The 16,558-nt window shown below is 40.9% G+C and overlaps 1 long non-coding RNA gene across 1 annotated transcript in view; it reads right to left on the bottom strand.

Annotated features, from left to right (window-relative positions):
• Positions 1 to 1,403: 1,403 nt before the first annotated feature.
• The window catches only part of LOC128642790 (uncharacterized), a 46,274-nt gene continuing 31,119 nt past the window's right edge, over positions 1,404 to 16,558 (bottom strand). Inside the window, exons 2-3 of the long non-coding RNA XR_008399711.1 lie at positions 12,443 to 12,501; positions 1,404 to 1,474 (exon numbers count right to left, since the gene is read on the bottom strand). This is a non-coding gene — a long non-coding RNA (uncharacterized LOC128642790). The remainder of the gene's footprint in view (positions 1,475 to 12,442; positions 12,502 to 16,558) is intronic.

Here is a 16,558-nt window from a genome sequence, read left to right as displayed (position 1 = left end):
CTTGATAAATGGGCCTCATAATCTTGTTTACAAGAATATTTTGCAATTAATCTTTCATTTTAAATTTTAGCTAGTTTGATTGCTTTTTGTGCATGCTTTGTTACATTCCTTATAAATATGGTATTTTGAGTCTGTACTATTTTCTTTGAATAATTTAAACGCCCTATGTTTCTTTCTTAATATCTCTTAACACATTTTTATTTAGCCACATTGGCTTGGATTTTTTTTATAACCATATGGTATTTGTTGATATTGATATTTATTTAACAAAAATTAAAATGTTATCCATTTATCCTCTATATTTTTATTAGAGCATACTTTGTCCCAGTTTATGTTATTTAAAGATTTCCTTAAATCATGGAATTTTGCTTTCTTTTAATTAAAAGTCAGTTAAACCTTTAATTTGAGTGCTAACGACGGCTCTGAGCCTTCGCAGTTTCCCCCACTCAGGTGCTAATGCCGGCTTCTACCCCGGCGATTGGTCCTGTATAGTGACAGGCATCGCCGGGGCTTCACCCTTTTTGCGTGGTGACGTCACGCGCAATGATGTGATGATGTCACTGTGCACTTTTTTTTTTTTTTTTTACTCTTTATTTAAATACAAATGCCTTCGCAGTTTCCCCCACTCAGGTGCTAATTGCCGGCTCCTACCCCGGCGATTGGCCCTGTATAGTGACAGGCATCGCCGGGGCTTCACCCTTTTTGCGTGGTGACGTCACGCGCAATGATGTGATGATGTCACCGTGCACTTTACAAGATTACATAACTTATGTAATAAATATCCTTACAATGTTTCTATTATCATGATTCATCTATAACACTATCTTTGCCTTTTCAGACAAACTATCAATTACCGAAAACTAATTACTTCTTAGTACATGAATTGGGAGTTTTCAAAACCTATTTTATAATAAACCAAAATAATATAACGAAACGAAAAGGACACAACAAGACAATAGCAAACAAAAAAAATATATAATCATTAAGACCCAGAAAATTACAGTAATATATCAATCTAGGGGTAGAAAACTAGACTACAATCAACCTCCCTAGGGTCAAATATAACCTATCTATACAAGTATAGACTTCTTATCCAAGGCTATATCACTCCTGGAAATATAAAACCTGCTTTATACAAAGGTTTCAAAATATCTGCTTGCATCACCGGTGGTTGCAATTTAGGGGAATGTAAGGTAGCAAAGTCTCCTGTAATGGAGTTAAGGGCCTGGGCATGACAGGGTAGTGAAAATCCCAGTGTAGTGTGTTAGCAACAATGTTGCAAGGTTAGGGGAGGTCTTAGACTTACCAGTTTATAAAGAAGGTTCTGGAAGATTCCTGCCTCTTCTCCCTGGGATTTTCAAAGAAGAAAGTTTTCTGTGATCAGCCTTTCCAGAGATGTCTCAGTCCAAGAGGAGTGCTGCTTTACCCCAATGCTTCAGGGAAGTGGCAGGGGTGTCTGCACGCAGGGCTGCACCTAGGAGACAGGAGGAAGAGTCTGAAGATGTGGTTCCACCGACACTTACAAAGGACAGGCCTGTATCCTCTGTCCGTGGCCCTAGGCCTAACCCACCCCCGGTTTAACACCCCCTGTTCCCCCTCCCCCTGGTCCCCCAGCTGCTGCTGCATCCGCCGGGCCTGCTGCTGAGATGGCTCCGGGCCGGGTGGTTGCAGCAGGAGTGGGAATGGCTCCTAGCTTAGAGCAGGCCCTGGAAGCCGGTATTGGGGCCCTTACTGCCTCCCGTTTGACACCGGAGGCCGCAGCTGCTGTGGTGGGCCTGTTTAAGGCCTTAACAGCAGCCATAGTGCCGGCGGCGGCTTTGCCGCCGGGGGTTGTGGGTCAAGTTCATCCGGCCCCAAGGCCGGATCCAAATAGTACATTGATGGCTCAAGTGGGCCCTGCCACGGCCAGGCCTGGCTTAATTTGCGGCCTAGCACCGGATGGCAGGGCATCATTGGTGGCTCAGTCGGTCCCCTCTACTTCTGAGGCTGGTTCCGATTGCGGCCTACCGCTAGCCACGCCCACTTCCGGTCCCACGCCGCCAACTTCTGTAGCGTATGACGTCACTTCCGGGAGTGACGCGCACAGGCGAGGAGCGCAGGGAGCGGCGAGGGGGCAAGCACTGCAAAGGAAGAGGCGAGCCGGGTACTAACCGCAGGTGAGTGGGGAGTACCCAGGCAGGCCAGCTCCGCTGCGCAGCGCTCTGCAAAGACTGTGAGGGGTGCGAGAGCGGCACTTATGCACAGGGGACGTGAGTTAGTAAGAGGGGGTCTCAGGGGGTCCAGGCCCATCAGGGCAAGTAGTGGTAGCATGAGGAGTACCCACAGGGGGCGGTTTGGAGCGGGCCACCATGGTCTGCAAGAGGGCCGCAGGAGCATAGCAGGGACAAGTGTATCAAGGGCAGACATAAGTGGTGAGGCTGCACAGCGCATGTCTGCAGTGAATGTTGGGGGTGCTGTTAGCTTGGATGGTGGTGTTGTGACTGTGGCTGAGTGGGAGATGGCAAGCGATATAGCGGATATGAGTGGGGTTGCTGATGGCGGTAGCCCAAGGGTGTCTACCCCCTACAGGGGGCACGGCAGGGGTGCAGCTGTGGCCAGCCTGGGTACTCCCCTCTCTTTTCTCTCTCCCTCACAGGGTGCTGGAGCTTCCACTTCGTCTGCAGCAATGGCCAGTGTGCTGGACCCATCAACATCCGTGCAGGCAGGCAGAAGGATCGTCAGGAGCTGTGTCAGCAAACGTTGCCCCTTCCACTTCAGTGGCTGGTGAGACTCAATTGTCTATATTGTCACACACACTTAGCCCAGACTCTAGCACTGACTCAGATTCTGATGGGGGTAGGAAGCTGGGGCTTAACAGCAAAGGGCAGAGGCGTATGTTTAAAATGCTGAAGCTGTTAGTGGCAGAGCGTTCACAGAGTAGGGGCGTAGGCCAGGCTGGGCAGTCGCATGCGGCAACAGAGCAGGGTGAGTTTGCCGCCGGGAGAAACACTACCCCGGGGGCGGTAGGTGCCGCGCAGCCACGGGGGAGTTTAGCTAGTGCTAGGCAAGTGGCTCTACAGGGGGACTCCTACCCCTGTAAGATCCATTGCCTTCATGCTCAACTGAAGGCTAAGACTGTTCAAAATTTTAAAGAGCACAAATATGTGAAGATGTTTGAGCTGTCATTGGAGGCCCAGAGAGAGAAAGAGCGGAGCGAGGACGGTACAGGGCCCAAAAAATACCAGCGGCCAGACACGTTTGAGGAATGGAGGCATTGCTTCCAGGTTTTCTCGTCCTGCTATATAGAGCAGAGGCCTGAGGCCGCAGGGGATGTAATCAAGTACGCCAAGATAATCGAACAGATCTATAATAGGTTCAGAGAGGGTATGTGGCGGACCTATGATAGCGAGTTTCGTAGGAAGATGGTAGGCAATCCGGTCCTAAACTTTGGGGTTAAGGACCTGGACTTGTGGTCCATGCTCACCCCCGAAAAGGGTGGTGGCTTTCCAACGCGTACGGGAACGTCAAAACCACAGAGCTTAGTCAAGCGTCATGGCAGGGAGTGCTGGTGTTTCAACGAGAAGCAATGCGATAAAGGGGCATCTTGTTCCTTTCGCCACACCTGCATGCATTGCGGCGGGCAGCATCCAGGCTCTGACTGCCCAAAAAGAAAGGAAGGGGGAGTCAACCGGGGAGCCAAAGGGGGCGTTGGACAAAAGGGCGCCAACGCCTGTGAGGCTGGACGCAATCACCTCATTCAACATTTGTCATACCCAAAAGGGGGGTCGGATAACGACGCGATTGACCCCACGATCAGTTCTGTGCCCTATCAGTCGTTTGACCAGGCCCTGGAACTGGTCAGGGCGGCCGGGCCGGACGCCCTGCTGGCCAAGTTGGACATAGAGTCCGCTTTCCGGTTGCTGCCTATACACCCCACGTCGTTCAGACTGATGGGGTGCAAATTTCAAGGCCGTTATTATGTGGACAAATGCCTCCCCATGGGCTGCTCAGTGTCTTGCGCATATTTTGAAGCGTTTAGCACGTTTCTGCATTGGGCGATCATGACATCAGCCCGTAGCAGGGCAGTGGCGCACTACCTCGATGATTTCCTGCTGGTTGGCAGGGCCGATACTAGGGAATGTGCTCAACTCATGGCAGTAATGCGGGGGTTGATGGCCGAATTTGGGGTACCACTTGCCGAGGACAAGACCCAAGGGCCCTGTACCAAGGTGGAAGCTATGCTCGCTGCGGTCTGTAGGGCAGTTGGGGCATCAACCATGCACTTAAAGGAGCTGCAGTCAGTGTTGGGTCTCCTCAATTTCGCATGTAAGGTGATACCTATGGGTCGTGCGTTCAATAGGAGGATGGAGGCCAAGTTGGCCCCTCCTCTGTGCTCTCGGGCCATCAAAGTATCGGAGGAAATGAGAGAAGACCTCCTGGTCTGGGAGAGATTTCTCAAAGACTTTAATGGGACGCTGCTATGGAGGGCACCACTAGCTTCTAGCCACCTCTTCACTGACGCAGCTGGGGCGTTCGGCTATGGGGCGTATCTAGATGGTCAGTGGAGTGCCGAACCATGGCCGTTGTCATGGGTACAGACAGGCCTGACTAGGAACCTAACGCTGTTAGAGCTCTTTCCCATAGTGGTGGCAATGGAGCTGTGGGGTCCGGTTCTAAGAGATCGGTTCATTGTGTTTTGGATGGACAATGCTAGCGTCGTGTTTGCCATTAATAGGTTATCCGCGTCCTCACCGGTGGTCGTTAGGTATATACGGCACTTGGTACTCAGATGCTTACAGTATAACATACAGTTTGTGGCACGGCACGTCCCGGGGGTGAACAACACCCTGGCGGACGCGCTATCTAGGTTTCAGTGGGAACAGTTCCGTAGGCTGGCACCTAATGCAGTAGCGCACGGCTTACCCTGTCCCCCCTCTGTTTGGCAGGTGGCGGGGCTTGGAATTCCATTCGGCATTTAGTGCAGGCGTCGCTGGCTCCGAACACCTGGAGGGCTTACTCACAACATTGGGGTGAGTGGGTAGAGTATTGCTCGGCGCATTGCGTAGACTTAAAGGGAGTCCCACGGGAATTGTTTCTCCGTTGGCTGCCCGCTGGCAACAGCTAGGGATATCAAAGGGGGCAATCTCTATTAAACTAGCCGCTATATCCTTTTTCAGCAACCTGCTAGAATACCCCAATGTTACTAAAGGGTTTTTAGTGAGGCAGATAGTCAAGGGTTGGGGCAGGCTGGAAGGAAGAGTACGAGACGCGAGAGAGCCTGTGACGTTGTACAGGCTTCTCGGGCTGATCAGGGTGTTAGATTCCGTTTGAATAGACGCCTATGAGAAGGCCTTGTTTGAATGCACCTTCTCGTTGGCATTCTTTGCTGCCCTAAGGCCCGGGGAGTTGGTCTCTGCCTCTAAGCAGGCAACTAAGTCTGGGATACAGATGGCTCATGTGAAGTGGGCTGGGGATAATCTGATATTGTTTATCCCGCATTCCAAGACAGACCAGGAAGGAAAGGGGGCATGGGTGACCCTGACCCCATCAATTTCAGAAGCTTGCCCGGTGCGAGCAACTAGGGCTTACGTAGCGCAGCGTACGCATGGCCTGCCGCAGTTCCTGGTACACGCTGACGGGTCTAACCTGTCTAGGTACCAGTTTGCCGCGGTCCTGAAGCAAGCGGTGAGCGGCGAGCACGGCTGGTCTGGGGAACTGCAAGATTACCCCCCACTCATTCTGCATAGGGGCTGCAACCAGCGCGGCTGCGTTGGGATGGGAGGCGCAAGACATTCAGAGATTGGGTAGATGGAAATCAAATTGCTACAAGGGTTACGTGCGCCCTCCAACTGAGGCATAGTTGAGAAGGAGGGGAGGATTAATTGCTAGTTAACGCGTTACCTGGCTTCGTTTGGCATTACAGTTATTAATCATTGTAATCCGTTTTAGGTGTGGCGGGGGGCCCTACCCGCGTTTGGATCGTAGGGCCCTCTCCCATCCCGACGGGCAGAAGCTGGGGCTAGCGGTGTCAAAGGCCTCAGTGAGATGGTTGGGTCGTAGAGGCTTACAATGGAATGGTTTGCCTGCCCTCCTTCAAGATGCCCGGCACAGATGGAGACAGCCTCATATCATCATCCTGCACATGGGGGGCAATGACTTAGGTTGCGTGCTGGCGTTGGATCTCATCAACATCATGAGATCTGACGTGTGTTGGATTTGTGCAACATTTGGCGTTTTTTTCCCACGCCCAAAACAGCTTATAGAGTGAGGAAGAAGGTGAACAGGGAGCTGGGTAGAGCAGTTGTGGCTGTAGGTGGTTTTGTGGTTCGCCATGAACAGATTTCAGCCGATAAGAAGCAGCTATATCGCCCAGACGGCGTGCACTTGACTGACGAAGGGCTGTTGATCTTCATGGCGGACCTCAAAAGAGCCTTAGTTACACATATGTAGCTGGTGGCGGCAAGAGTCCATTTTTCAGAGAAACCCTGCCTCTTGTGGTGGGAGGTCATGGCCATAAACACCTGAGGGCACAGTCTGTAGGGGTGACAGTCGGGCTAATGGGCAGGGGAGATGTCCTCAGGTCGTGACCTGGGGGCCCCCGCCCCACGGGTCTGCTGGCTGAAGATCCTTTAGGACGTCTGTGCCTCCTAGAAGGAATGGGGTGGAGCCACGTTTTTGCAGCCCCCCTTTGCGATTTCCAATTCCATAACACCTGGCTGCGACCTCTAGTCATATGGAGCTGTTATACTATTTTACTAGGCCTCGAATGCCGCCACGAGTTAAACGCTTAGTTATGACTTCCGTTGAAGTCAGGTTTATTTAAAGGTTAAATAAACGCGACCATGATATGGTCTTATACCCAGCTCTCTGTGTCCGTGTGTTTATTATTCTTAGTAGAGTAAATAAGTAAGTAAGTGTAGTTTAAAAGGGGTTGTAACTACCAAATTGGAGCATCAGCCCTTAATAATATCTGCCCATTTTATATAAAAATCTCTAACTTGACTTTCATTGTTTGGCTCTAAATTCAATTGCTCTATGTTTAATTGAACAATCATTTTTTATGCAAAATCCGCTAAACTCGGATACTTTTTGGATTTCCAATACTGGAAAATTAAATTCCTTGCAATTTGTATTGCAGTTATTATTAGAGAATATTCTTCTTTTACATACTTATTATAAAAAAAAAAACAAAAGATACTTACAGCCGTAAAATCCACCCTTTGACTCAGAAACCTATTCAACCAAAACGCTATTTTCTTCCAAAACTGATATATCCTCGGGCAGCTCCACAGACAATGAACAATATCTGCCCGGAGAGCATAACAGTGAAAGCACTTCCCTTTGGAGTTCTTATCCCATTTATTTAATTGTATGGACGTAATGCATGCAAAGTTTACCAAATAACTATGAGATTCTTTCCAAGCCGTATATTTGTTACCCACTGTCACTATACTCCGTTTAATGTCTTGGACTAATAAGTCAGGAAATATTTTTTGCCATTTTGAACTAAGAATTTCTAGGTGCATATCACCCATATTTTTCCATATCATCTTATACCAGATTGCTATTGAGTGGAAACCCGCCCGATAGATCTGTAACCCAGTTTCTATTATCCCAAGATGCCCACCACCGGGGGGGGGGGGGGGGTGTTTGTGTTATATACTTATAAAATTGTCTGACCTGTAGAAAAGCAAAACAGCTGCCTAGGGATAGCAAATTCATCTTGTATCTGTGAAAATGATTTAATAACCCCCAAATCCTTGTCAAATAATTGCTGTAAGAATTCTAATCCTTTTTTTTTCCAGAGATGAAAAATACCAAAGTTTTGTCCTGCCCCAAACTCCGGATGCCCGACCTTAGGAAGAAACTTAGAAAACCTAAAGTTTATTTTTTAGATCTAAACAGAATTTCTGCCATACTTTAACTACATTACTAATGATCTTAATATTTAATATCACTGCCGGGATTTTAGCTATAGGAGTATGTAGGATAGCTTTTAAAGTGAAAGGTTTTATTATACTACCCTCCATATCTCTAAAGGAACAATGATCTTTTTCCGTGATCCAGTCAATGGCTATTTTTAACATTGAGACCTGGTTGTATATTTTAATATTAGGGAGACCAAACCCTCCGAAATCTTTATCTAAGTAAAGAGTATTTTTGGAGAGTCTCACCCTCTTTCCACCCCATATAAAAACTTTACATTCTCTATCGTATCTCCTCATATCCACGTTCCTTATAAAGATTGGACCGTGCAACTTTATTAACAAAATACAATGACAAGTATAGGGAAAGGGGGCATGCTGCTTAGAAGCCTGTATCTCAGGCATCTAAGCAGCTACAGACCCTCAAGACCTACCGTTGGAAAGGTAATCGCCTAACCTTTTCAACGGTATAAGTCTTGGGGATCTGAAAATATCAATCAAAGTTCTGTCCAAAATCTACTAAATGTCAAGTGTAGTATTCTAGATAACAATTCATGGATATAAGGACTAAAAAACATATAATAACACATTTAATCATACATTTAATAACAATTAATATAAGCATAATATAAGCAATATCGATAATGCAAGGCAGTATAATAAAAATAGTATTGTAAAGAAGTAGTAAAATAAAAAAAATTCTAATAATAAAACCAACTCACAAATTTCACATGTAAAAGTGCCACATAAAAAATGACCATAAAAAAAGAGCAAATTCATCTACGAAAAGTCCTTAAAATAAAAGTCCATTAAAAAGCTTTTTTTTAAAGAGCTTCCAATGTTGAGGGGATTACCAGACGGTATCAGTCTCAGCTCCTTACTATCTGACACAGACAGTGGTAGATGTTTTGTCTGTGTCAGTGTGGAGATAGTTAGGAGCTGAGACTGATACCGTCTGGTAATCACCTCAACATTGGAAGCTCTTTAAAAAAAGCTTTTTAATGGACTTTTATTTTAAGGACTTTTCGTAGCTGAATTTGCTCTGTTAAGATGTATTTTTTATGTACATCTTTTATATGTGGCACTTTTATATGTGAAATTTGTGAGTTGCTTTAATTATTAGAATTCTTTTTTATTTTACTACTACTTTACAATACTATTTACTACTTCTTTATTATACTATTTACTACTTCTTTATTATACTATTTACTATTTCTTTACTATACTATTTACTACTTCTTTATTATACTATTTACTACTTCTTTATTATACTATTTACTATTTCTTTACTATACTATTTACTACTTCTTTACCATACTATTTACTACTTCTTTATTATACTATTTACTACTTCTTTACCATACTATTTACTACTTCTTTATTATACTATTTACTATTTCTTTACTATACTATTTACTACTTCTTTACCATACTATTTACTACTTCTTTACCATACTATTTACTACTTCTTTACCATACTATTTACTACTTCTTTACCATACTATTTACTACTTTTTTTACCATACTATTTACTACTTCTATACTATTTACTACTTCTTTACTATACTATTTACTACTTCTATACTATTTACTACTTCTTTACTATACTATTTACTACTTCTTTACTATACTATTTACTACTTCTATACTATTTACTACTTCTTTACTATACTATTTACTACTTCTTTACTATACTATTTACTACTTCTTTACTATACTATTTACTACTTCTTTACTATACTATTTACTACTTCTTTACTATACTATTTACTACTTCTATACTATTTACTACTTCTTTACTATACTATTTACTACTTTTTTACTATACTATTTACTACTTCTATACTATTTACTACTTCTTTACTATACTATTTACTACTTCTTTACTATACTATTTACTACTTCTTTACTATACTATTTACTACTTCTTTACTATACTATTTACTACTTCTTTACTATACTATTTACTACTTCTATACTATTTACTACTTCTTTACTATACTATTTACTACTTCTTTACTATACTATTTACTACTTCTTTACTATACTATTTACTACTTCTTTACTATACTATTTACTACTTCTATACTATTTACTACTTCTATACTATTTACTACTTCTATACTATTTACTACTTCTTTACTATACTATTTACTACTTCTATACTATTTACTACTTCTTTACCATACTATTTACTACTTCTTTACCATACTATTTACTACTTTTTTACCATACTATTTACTACTTCTATACTATTTACTACTTCTTTACTATACTATTTACTACTTCTTTACCATACTATTTACTACTTCTATACTATTTACTACTTCTTTACTATACTATTTACTACTTCTTTATTATACTATTTACTACTTCTTTACTATACTATTTACTACTTCTTTACCATACTATTTACTACTTCTTTACCATACTATTTACTACTTCTTTACTATACTATTTACTACTTTTTTACTATACTATTTACTACTTCTTTACTATACTATTTACTACTTCTTTATTATACTATTTACTACTTCTTTACTATACTATTTGCTACTTCTTTACCATACTATTTACTACTTCTTTACTATACTATTTACTACTTTTTTACTATACTATTTACTACTTCTATACTATTTACTACTTCTTTACTATACTATTTACTACTTCTTTACTATACTATTTACTACTTCTTTACTATACTATTTACTACTTTTTTACTATACTATTTACTACTTCTATACTATTTACTACTTCTTTACTATACTATTTACTACTTCTATACTATTTACTACTTCTTTACTATACTATTTACTACTTCTTTACCATACTATTTACTACTTCTTTACTATAATATTTACTACTTTTTTACTATATTATTTACTACTTCTTTACCATACTATTTACTACTTCTTTATTATACTATTTACTACTTCTTTATTATACTATTGACTACTTCTTTATTATACTATTGACTACTTCTATACTATGTACTACTTCTTTATTATACTATTTACTACTTCTTTATTATACTATTGACTACTTCTATACTATGTACTACTTCTTTATTATACTATTTACTACTTCTTTACCATACTATTTACTACTTCTTTACTATACTATTTACTACTTCTTTATTATACGATTTACTACTCCTTTATTATACTATTTACTACTTCTTTACTATACAATTTACTACTTTTATACTATTTACTACTTCTTTATTATACTATTTATTACTTCTTTACCATACTAGTTAATACTTCTTTACTATACTATTTACAACTTCTTTATTATACTATTTACTACTTCTTTACTATACTATTTACTACTTCTATACTATTTACTACTTCTTTATAATACTATTTACTACTTCTTTACCATAGTATAGTAAAGAAGTATTAAATAGTATGGTAAAGAAGTAGTAAATAATATAATAAAGAAGTAGTAAATAGTATAGAAGTAGTAAATAGTATAGTAAAGAAGTATTAAATAGTATTTACTACTTCTTTATTATACTATTTACTACTTCTATACTATTTACTACTTCTTTATTATACTATTTACTACTCCTTTACCATACTATTTAATACTTCTTTATTATACTATTTACTACTTCTTTATTATACTATTTACTACTTCTTTACCATACTATTTAATACTTCTTTATTATACTATTTACTACTTCTTTATTATACTATTTACTACTTCTTTACCATACTATTTAATACTTCTTTACTATACTATTTACTACTTCTTTACTATACTATTAACTACTTCTTTACTATACTATTTTTATTATACTGCCTTGCATTATCGATATTGCTTATATTATGCTTATATTAATTGTTATTAAATGTATGAATAATAGGAAGGATTACTTAGTGAAGATTTGTGCCTGTTAGTGGTGAAAAGCCATATTTGGAATCCTTCCCACATGGGGATAATTATTCACCGCCCCAACCAGATAATGAAAAAAGGAGAAGTATCATGGTGAGGTCTTTTCAGTTGTAAGGTTAATGCTGTCCCCTACATGTACAGAACCAAAAAGCTGTGGGTTTAGAAGGGGTTGGAACATAAATATCATTTAAAGGGATACTAAACCCAATTTTTTTTCTTTCGTAAATCAGAAAGAGCATGCAATTTTAAGCAACTTTCTAATTTACTCCTATTATCAATTTTTCTTCGTTATCTTGCTAGCTTTATTTGGAAATGCAGAAATGTAAGCTTAGTAGTTGGCCCATTTTTGGTTCAGCACCATGGGTAGCGCTTGTTGATTTGTAGCTACATTAAGCCACCAATAAGCAAGCGCTACCCAGGTTCTGAACCAAAAATGGGCCGGCTCGTAAGCTTAAATTTCTGTTTTTTCAAATAAAGATACTAAAAGAACGAATAAAAATTGATAATAGGAGTAAATTAGAAAGTGTCTTAAAATGTCATGCTCTATCTGAATCATAAAAGAAAATTTTGGGATTTAGTGTCCCTTTAATCCTTCAAAACATAATATATAAGAGGTGAAGCCACAGACTGATACTCACCCAACCACAAGTGCAAATGGTGGATACAACAAAGGAACTAGAGATTATAAGTCTGTGCCCTGAAAAACAAGTTGGGTAATTTTTGTAAACTAGTAGTGCATTTTAGACTTTAAAATCGCAGCCCACTTTAAAAAACAAAAACAATAAAACTACATAATGTGTGAGCGACTGAACTATAGATGTTAATAACAGGATCTTAATACAAGTCTATACAAGAATGTTATTTTATGCCGTTAAATAGATTTAACCACTTCACAACAAGTATTATCACATAGCCATTTCTTCTACTATATATCATTAGGGAGTTTACAGAAATCAGGGCACAGTGAAGGTTTTTAAGCACAAGGAATATCTCCACTGGTGTCTGTGGACATCTGGTGTTCTAAACTATTATTTATACTCAAGTGCTAAAAACTCTTGTTAATAAATTAGATAACTTCTGTGTGGGTTGCACAATTGTCTTTTTTTTCTCATTAGGGGTCCATTAAACTAAGAAATATTCTGTCATGTACGAAAGTAAATTGAGAAATAAAAATTCAAGATTAATAAGTTCTCCGTTTTTAGCTTTTTGAAGAGATACATATCGTTTAACTAACGCGTTTTGCGATAGCCATGTCTACAGTCTCAGAGGAACAAATAGTTTCTTCTTTTAGTTAAAGGGACATTAAACCCCCAAAAATAATTTCATTATTTAGGTAGAGGATACAATTTTTAAAACGTTTCCAATTTACTTCTATAATCAAATTTTCTTTATTCTCATGTTATTTCTATCTTGAAGGGATACCTAGGTAGGTAGCGTGCACATGCCTGAAGCACTACATGACAGGAAATAGTGCTGCAATCTAGTGCTCATGTTAATGTATAACATTGTTGCAAAACTGTTGTTATATAGTGCTGCAGACACGTGCACACTCATAAGCTTACTTTACTGTTTTTCAACAATGGATAACAAGAAAACAAAGAAAATTTGATAACAGAAGTAAATTGGAAAGATGTTTAAAATTGTATGTTCTATCTGAATTATGAAATAAAATAATTGGGTTTTATGTCCCTTTAAGTAATGTTAACATAATTGGATCACTAGACATTTGTTAATGTTGATTATTGTGATTTATAATAAAGCTTGATAAAATCAGATAAAAAAAATGTAAAAAGGAATGTAAGTAAACTGGATTATTATCTAAGTTCATCAGCTGATCTAGATAAGGTGCTAATAGATTTATAGTGAAAAGATGGTTTTACCTAGTTCTGATCCTGCTGTATCAGCACTGAGACTTCTCATCTGCTCATGAAGTCATTTTATAATAGACTAGACGATAAGCCTGCCCAGAGGGCAGTCTATATTTAAAAAATACAAACCCGCCAAGCTAGTTACAAAAAATAAAAAAAGTAAAAATACAGACAAAAATAAACAAAGCTATCCAAAATAATAAAATTAAACCTAAACTAATACCCCTATAAAAATAAAAATACCCCCTAATCTAATACTAAACTACCAATAGCCCTATCCATCATCTTCTATCTTCATCCAGAGTGAAGGCGGAGCGGAGGTGCAGAGCTGTGTTCCTGATGCCTGGATCCTCAGCAGCGGTCCTTGGTGGCATGGAGGCTCCTCTTCATCCCAAGTCCGTCGTTGACTGAATATTGAATGCAAGGTACCGCAATCAATTTGGGGTACCTTGCATTCCTATTGGCTGAAATTTTGAAATCCGTCAATAGGAATTAGAGCTACTGAAATCCTATTTGCTATTCGCAGATTTTGAAAATTTCAGCCAATAGGAATGCAAGGTACCCCAATTAATATGGGGTACCTTGCATTCAATCTTAAGTGTGCAGCAGACAATCGCATGAAGAGGAACCTCCACACCGGTGCTGAAGACCACCGCCACCGAGGAGCACTGACGCCGAGGATAGCCACATCTGGGAAGACCGCTTCAGACCTTCGCTGTGGATGGAGATGATGAACCCGCCAGGAAGAAGACCTTCTCCGCCAGACTTCAGGTACCGGGGCGTGAGTACCTATTCGGGGCATAATGTTAGGCTTTTTTTTTTTTTTTTTTTAAGATTAGGGCTTTTTGGGCAATTTAAAAGAGCTGAATGCTCTTTTAAGGGCAGTGAAAAAGAGCTGAATGCCATTTTAAGGGCAATGCCTATATAAATGCCCCTTTAGGGGCAATGGGTAGTTTAGGTTTTTTATTTTGGGGGGTTGGAGGGTGGGGGAATTTACTGTTAGTGGGGGGACTTAGTATTTTCTTAACCCCTTAAGGACCAAGGACGTACGCCGTACATCCACAAAAAAAAGTACAGTTAATGACCGAGGACGTATGGCGTACGTCCTTGGTCTTGGAAAGCGGTGGAAGCGATCCTGATCGCTTCTAGACGCTTTCTGGTTATTGCAGTGATGCCTCGATATCGAGGCATCCTGCAATAACCCCCCTTGGCCATCCGATGCAGAGAGAGCCACTCTGTGGTCCTCTCTGCACCGGACATCGATGGCCGGTATCGTTGGTAGGTGGGAGCCAGTCTGGGAGGTGGGTGGGCGGCCATCGATGGGCTGTGTGATGTGGAGGGGGGCGGAATTTACTGTTAGAGGGGGGACTTAGTATTTTGTTTAACCCCTTAAGGACCAAGGACGTACGCCGTATGTCCTCAAAAAAGTACAGTTAACGACCGAGGACGTATGGCTTCCAGCCGCTTTCTGGTTATTGCAGTGATGCCTCGATATCGAGGCATCCTGCAATAACCCCCCTTGGCCATCCGATGCAGAGAGAGCCACTCTGTGGCCCTCTCTGCACCAGATATCGATGGCCGGTATCATTGGTGGGTGGGAGCCAGTCTGGGAGGCGGGTGGGCGGCCATCGATGGGCCGTGTGATGTGGAGGGGGGCGGGATCATAGGCAGGATCGCCGGGGGTGCGCACAAATGTGTGCACGGGTAGGGAGCGGGTGGGAACTGCTACACTACAGAAAAATAATGGAAAAAAAAATTGTCAGAGAGGGGGCTAAAAATTAAAATAAAATGATCTGGGAGGGGTTGGTCTTTGGGGGGGGCAAGCTACACTACAGAAAAATATAAAAAATAAATAAAAAAAAGATTTTACTGTAAACTGATTACTGGCAGACAGCTGCTAGTACCCAAGATGGCTACCAGTAAGTTAGAGGGGGAGGGTTAGAGAGCTGTTTGGGGGGGGGATCAGGGAGGTTGGAGGCTAAGAGGGATCCTACAGAGCAGCATATGTAATAAAAATATATCAAAGATAGCTTTTATTTTAGTACTGGCAGACTTTCTGCCAGTACTTAACATGGCCGGGACAATTGTGGGGTGGGGGAGGGAAGAGAGCTGTTTGGGAGGGATCAGGGGGTGTAATGTGTCAGGTGGGAGGCTGAACTCTACACTAAAGCTAAAATTAACCCTGCAAGCTCTCTACAACCCCTTCACTGCTAGCCATGATACACGTGTGATGCGCAGCAGCATTTAGCAGCCTTCTAATTAAAGTTTGTGAAAAAGCAAACATTTTTTTTTATTTGATCGCATTTGGCGGTGAAATGGTGGCATGAAGTATACCAAAATGGGCCTAGATCAATACTTTGGGTTGTCTTCTACACTACACTAAAGCTAAAATTAACCCTACAAGCTCCCTAATTAACCCCTGCACTGCTGGACATAATACACGTGTGGTGCGCAGCGGCATTTAGAAGCCTTCTAATTACCAAAAAAAATGCCAAAGCCATATAAGTCTGTTATTTCTGAAGGAAGGGGACCCCAGAGAAGCATTTACAACCATTTGTGCCATAATTGCACAAGCTGTTTGTAAATGATTTCAGTGAGAAACCTAAAAATGTGAAAAATTTAGCATTTTTTTTTATTTAATCGCATTTGGCGGTGCAATGGTGGCATGAAATATACCAAAATGGGCCTAGATCAATACTTGGGGATGTCTACTACACTACACTAAAGCTAAAATTAATCCTACAAGCTCCCTAATTAACCCCTTCACTGCTGGGCATAAAACACGTGTGGTACGCAGTGGCATATATGTCTGCTATTTATGAAAAAGGGGATCCCAGAGAAGCATTTACAACCATTTGTGCCATAATTGCACAAGCTGTTTGTAAA

Source organism: Bombina bombina, chromosome 12 (assembly GCF_027579735.1).
Source record: "Bombina bombina isolate aBomBom1 chromosome 12, aBomBom1.pri, whole genome shotgun sequence".
In the NCBI taxonomy this organism is placed as follows: Eukaryota; Metazoa; Chordata; class Amphibia; order Anura; family Bombinatoridae; genus Bombina; species Bombina bombina.
The sequence above is the reverse complement of the archived record's forward strand: the minus strand, read 5'-3'. Positions and strand labels throughout refer to the sequence as shown.